Source organism: Coffea arabica, unplaced genomic scaffold, assembly GCF_036785885.1.
Source record: "Coffea arabica cultivar ET-39 unplaced genomic scaffold, Coffea Arabica ET-39 HiFi ptg000066l, whole genome shotgun sequence".
Lineage (NCBI taxonomy): Eukaryota > Viridiplantae > Streptophyta > Magnoliopsida > Gentianales > Rubiaceae > Coffea > Coffea arabica.
This window is the reverse complement of record NW_027266212.1, coordinates 1-12,975: the sequence shown is the minus strand read 5'-3', so window position 1 is coordinate 12,975 and position 12,975 is coordinate 1. Positions and strand designations below refer to the sequence as shown.

Sequence of the window (12,975 nt, the reverse complement as noted above, 5' to 3'; positions counted from 1 at the left end):
GGTTGATTGGATTGTATTTTCTAGAGAGTTTTTGGAGAGAAATTACTTTAACACTTTTTAAGATGTGACATATATAAGATAAAAGGTGATTAAAAAATGTGTGGAAGGAATCTTCACAGAAAATCCAGAAACTTTTCAAAAAAAATAGCAAGTCAAATAAGACTGAATTTGTAACTTATATTATGATTGAAAAGTTTCACTATCTATTATTTTTTTGAATGTTTTGAAAACTTTAAATCTTGTGTTGAGTATGTATTTCAAACAATTTATTGTGTGTTTTAACAATAGCAATATTGAATAAATTACATGACCAAATGGATTAAAATAAGCGATTAAAATACTAGATTGTTTCTAGCATAGATTAGTAGGTTGATTTGGCAAGATAATGCATTGTATCAAACCTATTTTAATTATATAAAGTGTTAACGGGTTATGCGGATTGGGTTGGGTCAACTCGTTAACATACGGGGTTAAGGCACGATATGAAAGTTTAATGGGTTGGATTAGAAATGATGTTTTTTTGACATGAACACCATAATGACAAGATAATTATACAACATGACACATTGCCATCCTTAAAAAATAATATGCTATCCTAATCAAATTTTGAAAATTAAAAAAGTAGCAAAACTTTTTTTTTTAAGACTAAGTGAGTAAAGTTATATAATTTTCAACTCATTTAGATAAGAAATTAATGTTTTAAAGTCCCTAAATAATTAATAGGATTTTACTTTTACCACTAAAGTTTAGTCGAAACTTAAACATTAACAATTAAGTATGAACTGATACGAAATACGATTCGGAACAAAATTTTCACTTTTGAGGCCTTAATCGGGTCTTATTCACTTTTAGGGACTGAATTGATACATTGGTCTACTTTGAAGGGCTAAATTAAATTTCACCCGCTCAATTTTAGATTGTGATTATTTCGGAAGAAAAAACTGGAAAGAGATATAATAAAAAGTAAACAAAAATAAAAACTAAATCGAGCTTTATCCATTCCCGCCACCAAAACCAACCCGGGCACCGTCCAGTCCAGCATCAACTGCATTCTTACCCCCATACGCCCTTCGGATTCCTCTCCTCTCCCGCCACCCATCGCTCAGACAAGAGACGCCCGAATGGCCTCCACTTTCCTCTCAGTACCACTGCACCCGTCATCATCCTTCCCTCTAATCACTTGTCGAACCACCACCACGAATTTCGCTTCCCGCACTCCACGAGAACCACCGCCACTGACGTCTGTCTGCCAAAATCCTAATCCTGGCTTTACCGCACCGTCCTCCTTAACTTGCTCCCTCCAATGCCCTCACTTCCAGTCGTACGTTTCCCCGACTCATAACTCTTTCAACTCTTATTTAAAAAAAAATAAATAAATCATTGTGAGCAGGGCGCTAATTTTGATTTCATTGGCTTTCAGGTGTTCGGGTTGTACACACGAGTACAATCTCCACCACCCTGCAATAGTTGACGAGGCCACCGACTTTTTCAAGACTCTCGGCGTTTCCGACTTCACCTTTGATAGCTGTAGACTGGTAAATACTTCATTTCTATCACTTTACTGCCTAGCTGCTGGTCTTAAAAATTTTCACCAAAAGCAATAATCGATATCTCAATGATTTTACAGTGGGGATGGAGATGCCGCGCAAAACTTGCTGTTCGGGGTTCATCAACCGAGCCTTTAATTGGGCTTTATCAAGAGGGCACTCACAATATTGCTGATATTCCCGAGTGTAAAGGTGTGGATCTTTTGTAATTCTAAGTTCGTTGAATTTTCATATTTTCAACTAAATTGTTTATAACTAGGTACTTCTTGCATTTGCAGCTCATCATCCGCGCATTAATGCCGCTGTGGAGCTCCTGAAACAAGGTCTGTCATCCATCCTATTAATTGTATTTTAAAGCAACACTTATTTTTCCTTTTTCTTGGTTGAATCGCCTCCAGGCTAATGGCCAGAATTTCATCTCTAATGTGTGCTCTCTCTCTTTCTCCTGCATGTTTTCTTTATGTACTTTTGGCAGGCATATCTGATTTGTGTATTGAGCCATATGACGAAGATCAGGGAACTGGCGAACTGAGATATGTGCAGGTGATTAATTTTGTTAATAAATGACAGCAGAAGTTAGTTATAGTCCGGATTATCTATATATGTAATGAATCCCCTTGGACTTTGCAGATGGCTGTGACTACGTATGACACATCTCTTCCTGTCTCACAAAGATATCAAAATGGTTTGTAGCTGATATTTCACTATCCCATTGTTTCCTGTAGTGTGAATATTTGGATTTGTGATTTGTTAGAAAAGGTCTATTCAGATCTTTAAATATTACTATGAATTTTTCTGTTATTTCAGGTAAAGTGCAGGTTGCTTTGGTTTGGAATTCTAGAAATGAAAACTCACCTAGTTCAGAAAAATTGAATGCTCTAGCAAATGTAGGATTCTCAATATTCATTTGTCAATATAATTTTGGATGTAATCTTCTTCATACGCATGACTTTAGGGATTGTATGTGTGTGCAGTACCTGTGGAGAAATGGTGGCAGAAGGACGAAAATCAATCTAATTCATTCTGTGTGGGCTAACTTTCAAACATCAACTAATAATGTGAGCACAGCTCTCTCTGTCATTATCTCACTGTAGCATGTATGTGTTGGTAGTATTGTTACCTACAGACAACTATATATGTAGATATAGGTACATCCACTATGTATACTAGTAATTATGGGGCACACTCCACGAATGTGCTTGAGTATTTGGGGGTGGGGGGTTGTTTAACAAAAATACCATAGAAACATCTGTAGTTTCCTTGAATGCAATGAATATATTATCTTGTTGAAAGGGTAATTTTGGGAACTCATAATGAATGACAATTACCACAACTTTCCTTTGCACTTAAGATACACATATTTTGTGCTTGTGTGCTTTTTGTAGCACTTGGAAATTTTGAAAATCCATAGCATTAAAAATGGTTGATCTTGTTGTAAAAAGTCTCTGGCCGACTTCTTTCGAAGAATAATTTTCAAGTGATCTGTTTTTTGGATATTGAGAGTGCATATTGTGATAATGTGTGAAAATGCCATTTGAAGCAGTCAACTAGAATAAATATAATTTGAACCTTATATTTTCATGGAATTTGGAATTGTGAAGTCTTTGAGTGAGTTAGATAGCTGTGAATCTCATCACAGAAAGGTGAACTTTTGGGGTCTGTGAAAGGGAAAATTAACATGACCTGGTTGTTCTCTTTCTTTATTATGGTTGGCAAAGTAATTGGACTCTATCTCATGAAAAACACCCTTTTATGTTCTATCTTCTTTTATATGCATCTCTTTTGCAGGTGCACTTGATCAATCTTTAGTGCACCTCAAGGAATGCTGCCAGCAAGTTGTGGAGGGTGGGGATTAGTCTGCAGGGTCCACTCCCTGCGGGACACCCTTAAAAAAAAAAAAAAAAGGAATGCATGTGTTAATGTGAATGAGTATAAATTTTTTTATCTTATCTCTATGGTCTCTGAAATCAAAAACCACCATGCTGTATGAATTTATCCTTCACAATATCTTGTATTTATGTGTCTTCTTCTAGTTTGGGTAATTTCCATGGGACTGCATATGAAATCTAAGTTAACTCTAGAATCTATATATGGAAAATAAAAACTTTACTGTGAATGTGGAATTTGGATTTTTCCATCCTGTGGAGACCTCAGGGCTAAAATTTTTTGAAATTGAAAAAAGCTTTTTAGAGAGCAGGCTTTGGGTTGCTTCTGAGCACACTTACTTTTTTAAGCAAGAAAAAACGTGAACGTGTCTTTAGTTTTTTGGACAAAATTTACAAATTTAACTTAAATTTCTATATAAAAAGATTATACTATAGATTTCATAAGCTTTTGACAGGCCCTTAAGGATGTTAGTGTCAAACTAGCCTTCAGCAGACCTTTGATATGTTCTTTGTGTTGATTTAGATCATATTTGGGAATAGATGGAGGCATTTGATTGGAGACGCAGAATTCTGGGAACATGTTGGAGGAATCGATGTTTCTTTGGCTCCATCAAGCTTTGGTCAAGCAAATACCAAAGGTAGAAATCTGAATAAAGTTTGTTGCTTTATTAGCTTTGTTTTAAGAAAAAATGGACATGCTCTTTTGGTTTGTTCTATCTAGGTATAGATATCATTGGTCTTGTTTCTTCTGAATCAACTTTTTCGTCGTGCAAAGGATGGTGGCAGGAACTGTCATTATCTTGTGTGTTCTCTTGATCGTCATTTGATATTGTGATGACTATTAATCAGTCCCTTACTTTATTACTGCCCTAGTGTTTCTCCATCTGGATGGATAATCAAATAATTTTTCATTGTTTCCTCTGTAGTACGAGGATAGTTGGTTTATGCATTTGTTTATAGTTAACATATTTTTAAATTTTTGTCCAGGCATTTGATTCTTTGCTTCGGAAGTTACAGAAGTATGTCCCTCATGGCGCATCAGTGGTTGATCTTTATGCAGGAGCCGGTGTTATCGGATTATCTTTGGCTGCAATGAGGAAGTGTAGGTAAGAACCTGATAATGTAAAGAGCTATAAATTTTGGTGCTTGACAACTGAGCATTCATTCTAATACACTTTGAGTTTTTAACAGGTTAGTAAAATGTGTTGAGGTTAACAGAGAGTCAAAGATGTCCTTTGGAAAGACAGTTGAGCGTTTACCAGCCTCTCTGGATTGCAGCATCAGCTGGCATCAAGCAGACACATCAGTAGTAAGTGTCAATTTTTCCTTTTCTTCAAAATCACGCACAAGGAATTGGGATTTGTATATGGCAATGCATGTATCTTTATAAGTGTATTCTGTAGGTCTATACTTAGCCATCCATGCGGGCATGTGGTACAGTTGATACTAACGCAATGCATTTTAGCTGTGAATGTGCTTTTCGAAATTCCCTCCTTTTATACTTTTTTGGACAGCTGAAGATAAAGAATATCCAATCAAACTAATGTGGGTGGTTGGGTGTATTCTCTGCAGCACTTTGTTGAGCTCTTACATTAAAAATTTGTTCAGGAACCTCTTTCTTGGCTTGTGGGATCAGAGGTGGTTGTAGTTGATCCTCCCAGGAAAGGGCTAGAACCATCTTTGGTTGATGCATTAAGGACTATGTCATCCGTGGAGCTTAAATCAAAGCTGCCTGAAAGGTAGAGTTAGAATGGAATATAAAATCCAGTTGTGAATTGCTCTTTTAAGTAGGATGTTTATATGCATTTTTTTTGGTCTAATCTCAGTCCATCCTTAGAGGCCAAAGGTGAAAAGAGGCCATGGGTATTAGAGCAAGACAACCATCAGTGCAATTTAAACTCGTGCCTTTGCAAGAGGAAAGCCGCTCGCTGCCTCAAACTCTAATCTACGTAAGCTGTGGGTGGCAAAAGTTTTAAAGAGGTAGATTGGCATTATGGTTTTTCATGACTCCTAGGAGCTGTCACCTAATTAGACGAATTGAATCTTTGATTTTCAGAGAACCCCCCCCCCCTCCTCTCTCTCTCTCTCTCTCTCTCTGACGAGGAAAACTTTCTTCTGATTTTTTACCAAAGAATTGATCTTTTTACAGGATTGTGCATCACTTTTGTCTGGAGAGACATGGCATTTGGACAAAGCGCAATGGCTTTAATTTCTTTCCTGGCACACAGAGGTACTGTTTATCTTTGTGTCTCCCATTTAAGTAGAAGATATGTTTAATCTTTTCATTGAAAATTTTCCAGTGCAAAGGGCTCTATGTTGTGTTTATAGAACTTCTTTGAGAATAAAGACCAAAATTTTTGTATATGTGCGACTTAGACAAGGGGAAAGAAGTTGAATTACTTTCTAGAAAATCCCAAGCATTGGATCTGGTGAGAGGCTAGCAGTGGGATGTCTTTGCATGGATGAAAGGAAGTTACATGGTGGTTGTTGGAAGCTATGGGTTCGTGATTATTCTGACCCATTATTTTTTTTTTGGCTGTTCCCTTGACCATACTGGCACTGCTGCTTAAGATCAAATTAGTCTTTTTCAAATGATTATCGGTGGTGTCATTTGCCATTGATCAAATAGCTGAACGCGAATATGAATTCATTTAATACATGAGGGCTACAGTTCGTACTACTGTACATGGGGCTCAGTCTTGTATCAGTTTTAGGTTGCCAACGAAGTACATGACGGCCAAATCTTGCCTTGCTGCTTTGTAACAGAGTTCATTATGCCGCAATAGGCTTCAAGTTAATGACTCTTTAACATAACTGTTCTACTTTGCTATATTACTTGCTTTGAAGGAGTTCACAGTGTGGCATATTATGTGGTCGGCTGATTGGTAAAACCTGAATGAAAAAAAAATATACTTTAAACAAAAATATCTGCTTTATGTTACGTTCTTTTCTTAATAAGGGACAACACTCCAAAGCAACTGTTATCAACATTTTTCAGCCTTTTCTACCCTGATCTAGGTACATTTATGTTTCTTAAAAGTGCAATGATGTGACTGTATTTAGCAGTAATGCGTGAATCTTTACTTTAGATTGATGCATTATAGCTCATTGTTATCATTTGAAGTCCTAAATGAGACATGGATTAGTTTATGCAGTATTGAGATTTTGGCAGTATTTAGAAGAGGCCCAAGAGCATGCATGAAGAAAAGAAATCTGCAAAAAAGAAGAGACCTTCTTGAGAAGAGTTTGCTGATGCAATTAATAGCTAGATGCCGTGTTCTGATGGAACTCAAGCGTACATCTGGGGAAACAGAAATATGTATGGAAGAACCACTGTTGTGGAAGTTTGCAAAAGAAAGACATCAACAACAAAATACCTGTGTATTTGACGAACTTGCAAAACTAAAAAAGGTTGTAGATGTGTAGCCTATAAATTTGTTCCGATGTCCATCAATGATGAACTTAGCTGAATGAAAGATAGTTGACACACGTCATATCTGGCTTTATGGAGTTTGTGAAAGAATGCAAAACTGGAGAAGATGAGAAAAGAATTCAAAAAAGCGGCAACGGTTCGTATTCAGTTGGAGAATTTTAGTGTCCCTTTTTCCCCTTTGACTTTGCTAGATGAGGAAAGCACTCAAAATATTGTGGGCTCTCAGGTCTTGCCTGGTCAATATTCCCACCACAGGAGAAACCTACAAAAGGGAGCATAACATCAGGTAAGTGATACTATATTGGATAGTTATGGCTTATTTACGGAAAAAGCATTCTTTTCCATCATATGTTGTAGTTTCCTTCTTGTTTTAACTATCACTATTCAATCCTTTTTTATGTCTTTTTTTTTTTTTTTTGGGCTTCAGAAATCTTAATGAAGAGTTTGCTTCAGAAACTAACCCCGGATGCTTGATACTTTGGTATGATGATCATGTGCCGGAGCCCCACTTGCCTGAACAGCACCATTGCTTTTGCTGCTGACATGCTTTTCTAACACCGTATAGGGTGTGGTATTTGTTATGGGATGCAAGTCAACATACATCTCCATTTCATCCTTTGTTACAGTCACGTCATCAATCTTACCCCACCTTTCAGCCAAATCAACCCAGGTGAATTTCTCTCTCACTTCCCACTCCTCTGTCCTCCGTCTTTCTGGCAGGAACCACTTCCTTTTCAGCACTACAGAAGGTGAGCTCGCAGGACTAATCCTACCAGTTCAGTTGCTCCAGTTTGTGTCCCAACTGGTGCCATTACCCCTTCATCTACAACGGGGAACCCATTGTGTGTGGTGTTCCTGAGGACTTCTACAATGTAGCCAACTTTCTCGATCCCATGAAGAGTAACAACTGGCGGCTTGACATCAGCTAGTTCCCCAACAGTTATATTTCTCATCCATGGTTCTGGATTTGCATCTAAGAAAGGTAGACCTTTTAATTCTAGTATTATCTCGTATATGCTTGGGTTGAAGCAGTCTCCAACTGTTTTGGCAATTAGAAGAACGAGCATTGTCATGGGTAGCAGGAGAAGGTTGTTGGTCAGCTCAAGAAAGATGACACAGAGCGAAACTGTCATCCTCATTGAACCAGCCATTAGAGAGGCTGCACCTAGAACGGCATAGAGCCCTTGGTCAATTTGTGTGTATGGGCCCATGGCAACGCCAAGCATACGACCATAAGCAGCACCCATGAGGATAATTGGAAGGAAAAGACCAGATGGAACGGCAATTCCAAAGGTTATGAGCCCTAGAATGCAATATAGAACAAGAAGATAGTGAGGGTAAAGATATGGAACTCTGAGGAGGGTGCTTGTGGAGAAATGTTGCGAACAGCATCATCATTGGTTGTGAGGAGAAGAGTGGCTAGGTCATTATACTGTCCATTTTGGCAGTTGAATTGCTTGAAGTTTCTGCTCCTCCATTTGTGGGGCAGGAAGTCTCTTGAATGGAGGGATCACAAGGTCGGCAACTAGCAAGGAATGGTAGTCCATATACGCATACAGAGGTGAAGATAGAGACACCAAGGCTTAGTAGAAGTTTATGTAGTTTTCCTTTCCTGCAACATTAGTAGAGAGTAAGAACCCTACAGTCAGAACATCACAATGTTTTTAATTCAGGTTGTTCTCTTTACGTGGATTGTACTGACACAGAAGAAATTGCAATTCAGTTTAAAGCAATATTTGAATTGAACAATACGCGGCTCTCTGTTTTGAAATTTAACTATGTTTGCTAAAAGGTTCATCAGTTTTCATGCGATTGTCTCTGGAGAGAGCTTGGTTCATCTCTAGGTTTTGCCTTTTGACCTTTGGCTTTGAATGAATCCAAGCGGTATTAAAAGTACAGAAATAACCATGGAATCATGGGGAGAGATATTGCAGAGCAGAGTTATATATATTTGAAAAATGGGTACTTACTCATTTTATAAGACTGTAAAGCCGGAGGACCTTATGGAGAACATGGTTGTAGAGGCTTCCAAGCAGTCCTCCAATTATGCCAATGACAGCAATAGGAATGAGATCTACGATGTGATACCTCACAGAAACTTCACTTACATCAAACATGATTAGACCTCCTTTTCCAAAAAGTCCACAGTATCTGGATTTGCAGTATTCCATGAAGGCTCTGAGCACCACCACCACGACTGCAGTGCTGAAAAAGATCTCCATAGGAGGGCACTTCTCCACCATGTTGCACCTCCTCGAGAGCAAAGAGGACGCCGCCAACTGGTGCTCGGAAAGCAGCACAGACACCTGAAGAGGACCCGCAGGTGATGAGATCTCGCCTGTCCCTGTCGTTATTAAAGTAACGAAGCCAGCGCCATTTTATCCGGTAATTGTCCGGTCCACCTTGTCCTAGTAAGGAAGCAATGCAGCTTCCAATGTGCACCAAAGGGCCCTCTTTGCCTAGATCTAAGCCTGCAGCAACAGCTCCTATGCTTCCAATGATCTGTAATGAAGTGAAGAAGCTAGAAGACCATTCAGCTCACCTCTGACGTGCAATCGAACTACTAACAGACACAATAAGTTGCTTCATGTGAAAACTGTTTTCGTTAGGCGTTTAACTTCTTCCTTGTGGTTTTGGCTTGTAAGGTGTATGTTACTGAAGATCATTTGGATGCCATCAGAAACTATTTTCTCGTTGACCGACTAATTGTGAGGTAAAAACCTTCTTAAGGATTGCAAGAGATCAGAAAAAAGCACATAATAGTGGTGGTGGATTATACTCGTTATCAAGAGTGTGTGTGTATAATATATATATAATCAAGGCCTCTGTCAAATGAGGTTTGCATTGATTTACTTGCAACCTAGTGATATGGGTACGCATATTATCAACGAGAAGGAAATTGCTACACTTTTAATAACGACGCAAAACTTAAGCTCTGAATTCTGCAATTAGAACGGCCAACTCACCTTGACAATTAATGTAGTAGCGCCATACATATTTGGAGTGTCAACCCCATTTAGATAAGCTTTAATTTCAGGTATCCCAGGGCCTGCTGCAGTAGGAGCAAAGAACACGCAGAGAACAGCGGCTAGAAGCGTAAGAAGAAAATTAGTCCCGGCAAAGAATAGGAAACCCATTAGGTACCTGCATCAAACCAAAGAGCGGTGAATGACAAAAAATAAATTGATTGCTCTTTGCTGTGAACAGAGATGCTATATAATATGAGGAGGCTGGTATCCCGGTATACGACGAAACCTTTTATTATTGATGTAGTCGATCACTTTGAGAAGTTTGTAGCCTGCAATATTTTCCACAGCTAGATTGATGAGGGTGGCTATTACTCCGGTTAGAAGACCAACTAGGAATGCCAAGGTCCATTTCAAGAAGACATACTGCAACACCTGTACTTGGGCTCTGCTTCTCCAGTCATGCTTGAAGAGATCATTTTCGTTGATCCTGCACAGGAGCGTAGCTTTGCGTATAAAATGCTGTGTAGGGGTGAAATGAAGGGCGGGAAGCAAATTGATCCGACAGGAAGGAGATGTACTGGTGTAGTCTTACTCGTAGTCCTAGACTCTCTATGTAAGAAAACTTTGGCTCCAACCACAGCTAGTGGATTGGAGGAAAGCGTTCTGTTTCTCTTGAGGAGAGGTTGATGAAGTGAGTTGCTCTCTGGATCTCTTTCCTGGTTTTGTGCTTGTCCGTCTACGTCGTTGGTCGCCGCTGCTGCAGCAAATTGGTTGGAGTCCTCCATAAGGACGACGAGATTGGGGAAGGGGGAGAGGGGAGAGGGGGGCGCTTAAAATCTCCTATCAGGCGAGGCGGAGGCAGTCATTAGCAGCAGCAGCGGGGATCTGGTGACGAGGAAAGGGAAAACGGAAAACCCCCCTTCTTCTTTCCCTTTTTTTTTTTTCCCTGGAATTCAGAGGATGGGGGAGACGTGACCATTGGTACACGCATATACGGTACGTATTTTGCTGATGTTCGAGGGAACAGATAATATTTACGGCCAAGTTGTTCTGCGGTGCTCATTAGAGTAACTTTATAGATTATTCCATAAATTGCTCCATAAATTGCTAATCAAAAATTAATGCCAAGTCATACTTAATCATAATGGTGTGTGTGTGTAAATGTGGGGAAAAAAAAATGTGGGCCCTCTTGTTTTTCTAGACAAATATGTACGTACTTGCACGTGTTATCACTGATCTTGTATTTCATTATTTTTTTTTTAAAAAAAAAATTAGCTTTAATTTTCTAAACTAACTAATATGTGGGGGGCGCTCTTACTTTTCTAACATGGAGTTGGAGTGAATTATTATTAGTGTGTTGCAATGAAAGTTAGGAATTGTTATGGGGAAAATAAAAAATGGTGGGTGAATTTTTTCAAACAGTAGTACTAACAGAAATGATAAGGAGAAGCTTGTAGGTGAAAGAGGTTCTCATGGTCGTCAATACACTTTAATAATAATAAATGAATGAATGATTGGATGAGGATCCTGATTGGATGAGGGATGGGGAAGTCGCAGAGATGATGCCACGTCATCCTCTTCACTTCATTAGTTATCATCAGACATAATAACTATTGATTGATTATTACCCAAACGAAAAAAAAAAAGGAAAGACATAGCTATCGATGACCTGGCTTTTGGCTCTACATATTGGTGTTGTATTTGATACCCGCTTATTGCATTATTGCATTGACTGATGCTTACGTAAAGCTGATCGCCTTTTTTCACCACCCCGGCCCCCCTCTCCCCTATATATATATATATATAATATACTACATGAGCGACTCTAGACACGTAAATAGTAAAAGGCAACGATTTTTTTTTTTTTATCGTCTAGATAGACATTGCTGCATTTTTTTTTCCTCCTCTTGCTGTATACTAATAATGAACGTAATAATTACAGTGTTAGGAATTGTGGCTCAGTGACTGGCCGGCTGGCACTTTAGTTGACTAAGGATCAATGAATGATTGATGAAAAGTCTTTTTAGCGGATCGGAGTTGAGTGGAGGTGCAAAATCATAGTACTAGAATTGGGTCGGGTATAATAAAATAACCTCCCGTTTTTTACATTTTAAATTTTTAAGATGAGATCGAAGATCTCCCATGAAATGAGGGCAAGTTGGATGCGAGATCGTCGTGTCGTAGGTGTGGCTGGCGTGTGAACCACAACCAATCAATCAGATGCACTTTGCCTGCGTCCGCCTTTGACACATGACAAAGAGAGGATGGCTGATTCATTCAGCTTCAGTCCATTAATTGGATTGTCTTCACACACACACCCACCACACGTGTAGCCTGGAATTGGATTGTCAATTTGTGTTTTTGTCGTCTCTACATAACTCATACTTTACTTATTTATTTTCGTACGTAACTTTTTTTTTTTTCTGTTGAGGGAGGGTAGAGCTACGTACGAATCAAAACGCTCAAGAGCAACTTGAGTCAAAATTCGACTTAGAGATTGGTTAGCATCAAACTCAAATCGAGTTTAGACTCGAACTCAACCCTAAAGAAATTAAATTTGTTATTTTGTGAGTCAATTCGATTATATATATAATATTTTTATTTTAATAATCAAATTATATATATATCCATAATATTTAACACCAAACTTGATTGGAGTTCGAACTTTATACCGAGAAATTTGTCGAGTTTGAGCTTGATTTTGAACTTGAAAAATTAAATCGAAACTCAATTCAATTAGATTAAAATTTAACTTGACTCAATTCATTTGAAGCCTTGGGAGTGATCTAATGCTTTGCATTAATTCAGCACGTTGTTATTCCTCTAGAAATAAAAAATGGATAATTTTAGAAACCTTACTTGAGGTTTCACAAAATATCACCTAGCTCCTTTGAGCTTTTCAAAATCTCGCTTAGCGCCCTTGAAGTAATAGTGGCACCATATGCCAATATCAATGGTGAAAAATTGTCAATAATACCCTCATATTTAAACTTTCTAAACTTGTTTTTTCTTTCTCTAAAATTTCTACTTTCTTTAACAATATTTATACATACATACATATATATAATTGAAGTGCAAGTGTCAATGAAATATTCAGCACGTTTGGAGAAGAGTAGTTGCAGATTTTTTTTTTCCCCGTT

At 38.3% G+C, this 12,975-nt stretch overlaps 2 pseudogenes; one reads left to right on the top strand and one right to left on the bottom strand.

The window, feature by feature from the left end:
• The first annotated feature begins 987 nt into the window (after positions 1–987).
• LOC140032787 (uncharacterized) lies at positions 988–5,642 on the top strand (annotated as a pseudogene).
• Positions 5,643–6,735: 1,093 nt separating this feature from the next.
• LOC140032786 (chloride channel protein CLC-b-like) lies at positions 6,736–10,816 on the bottom strand (annotated as a pseudogene).
• Between the last annotated feature and the right edge of the window lie 2,159 nt (positions 10,817–12,975).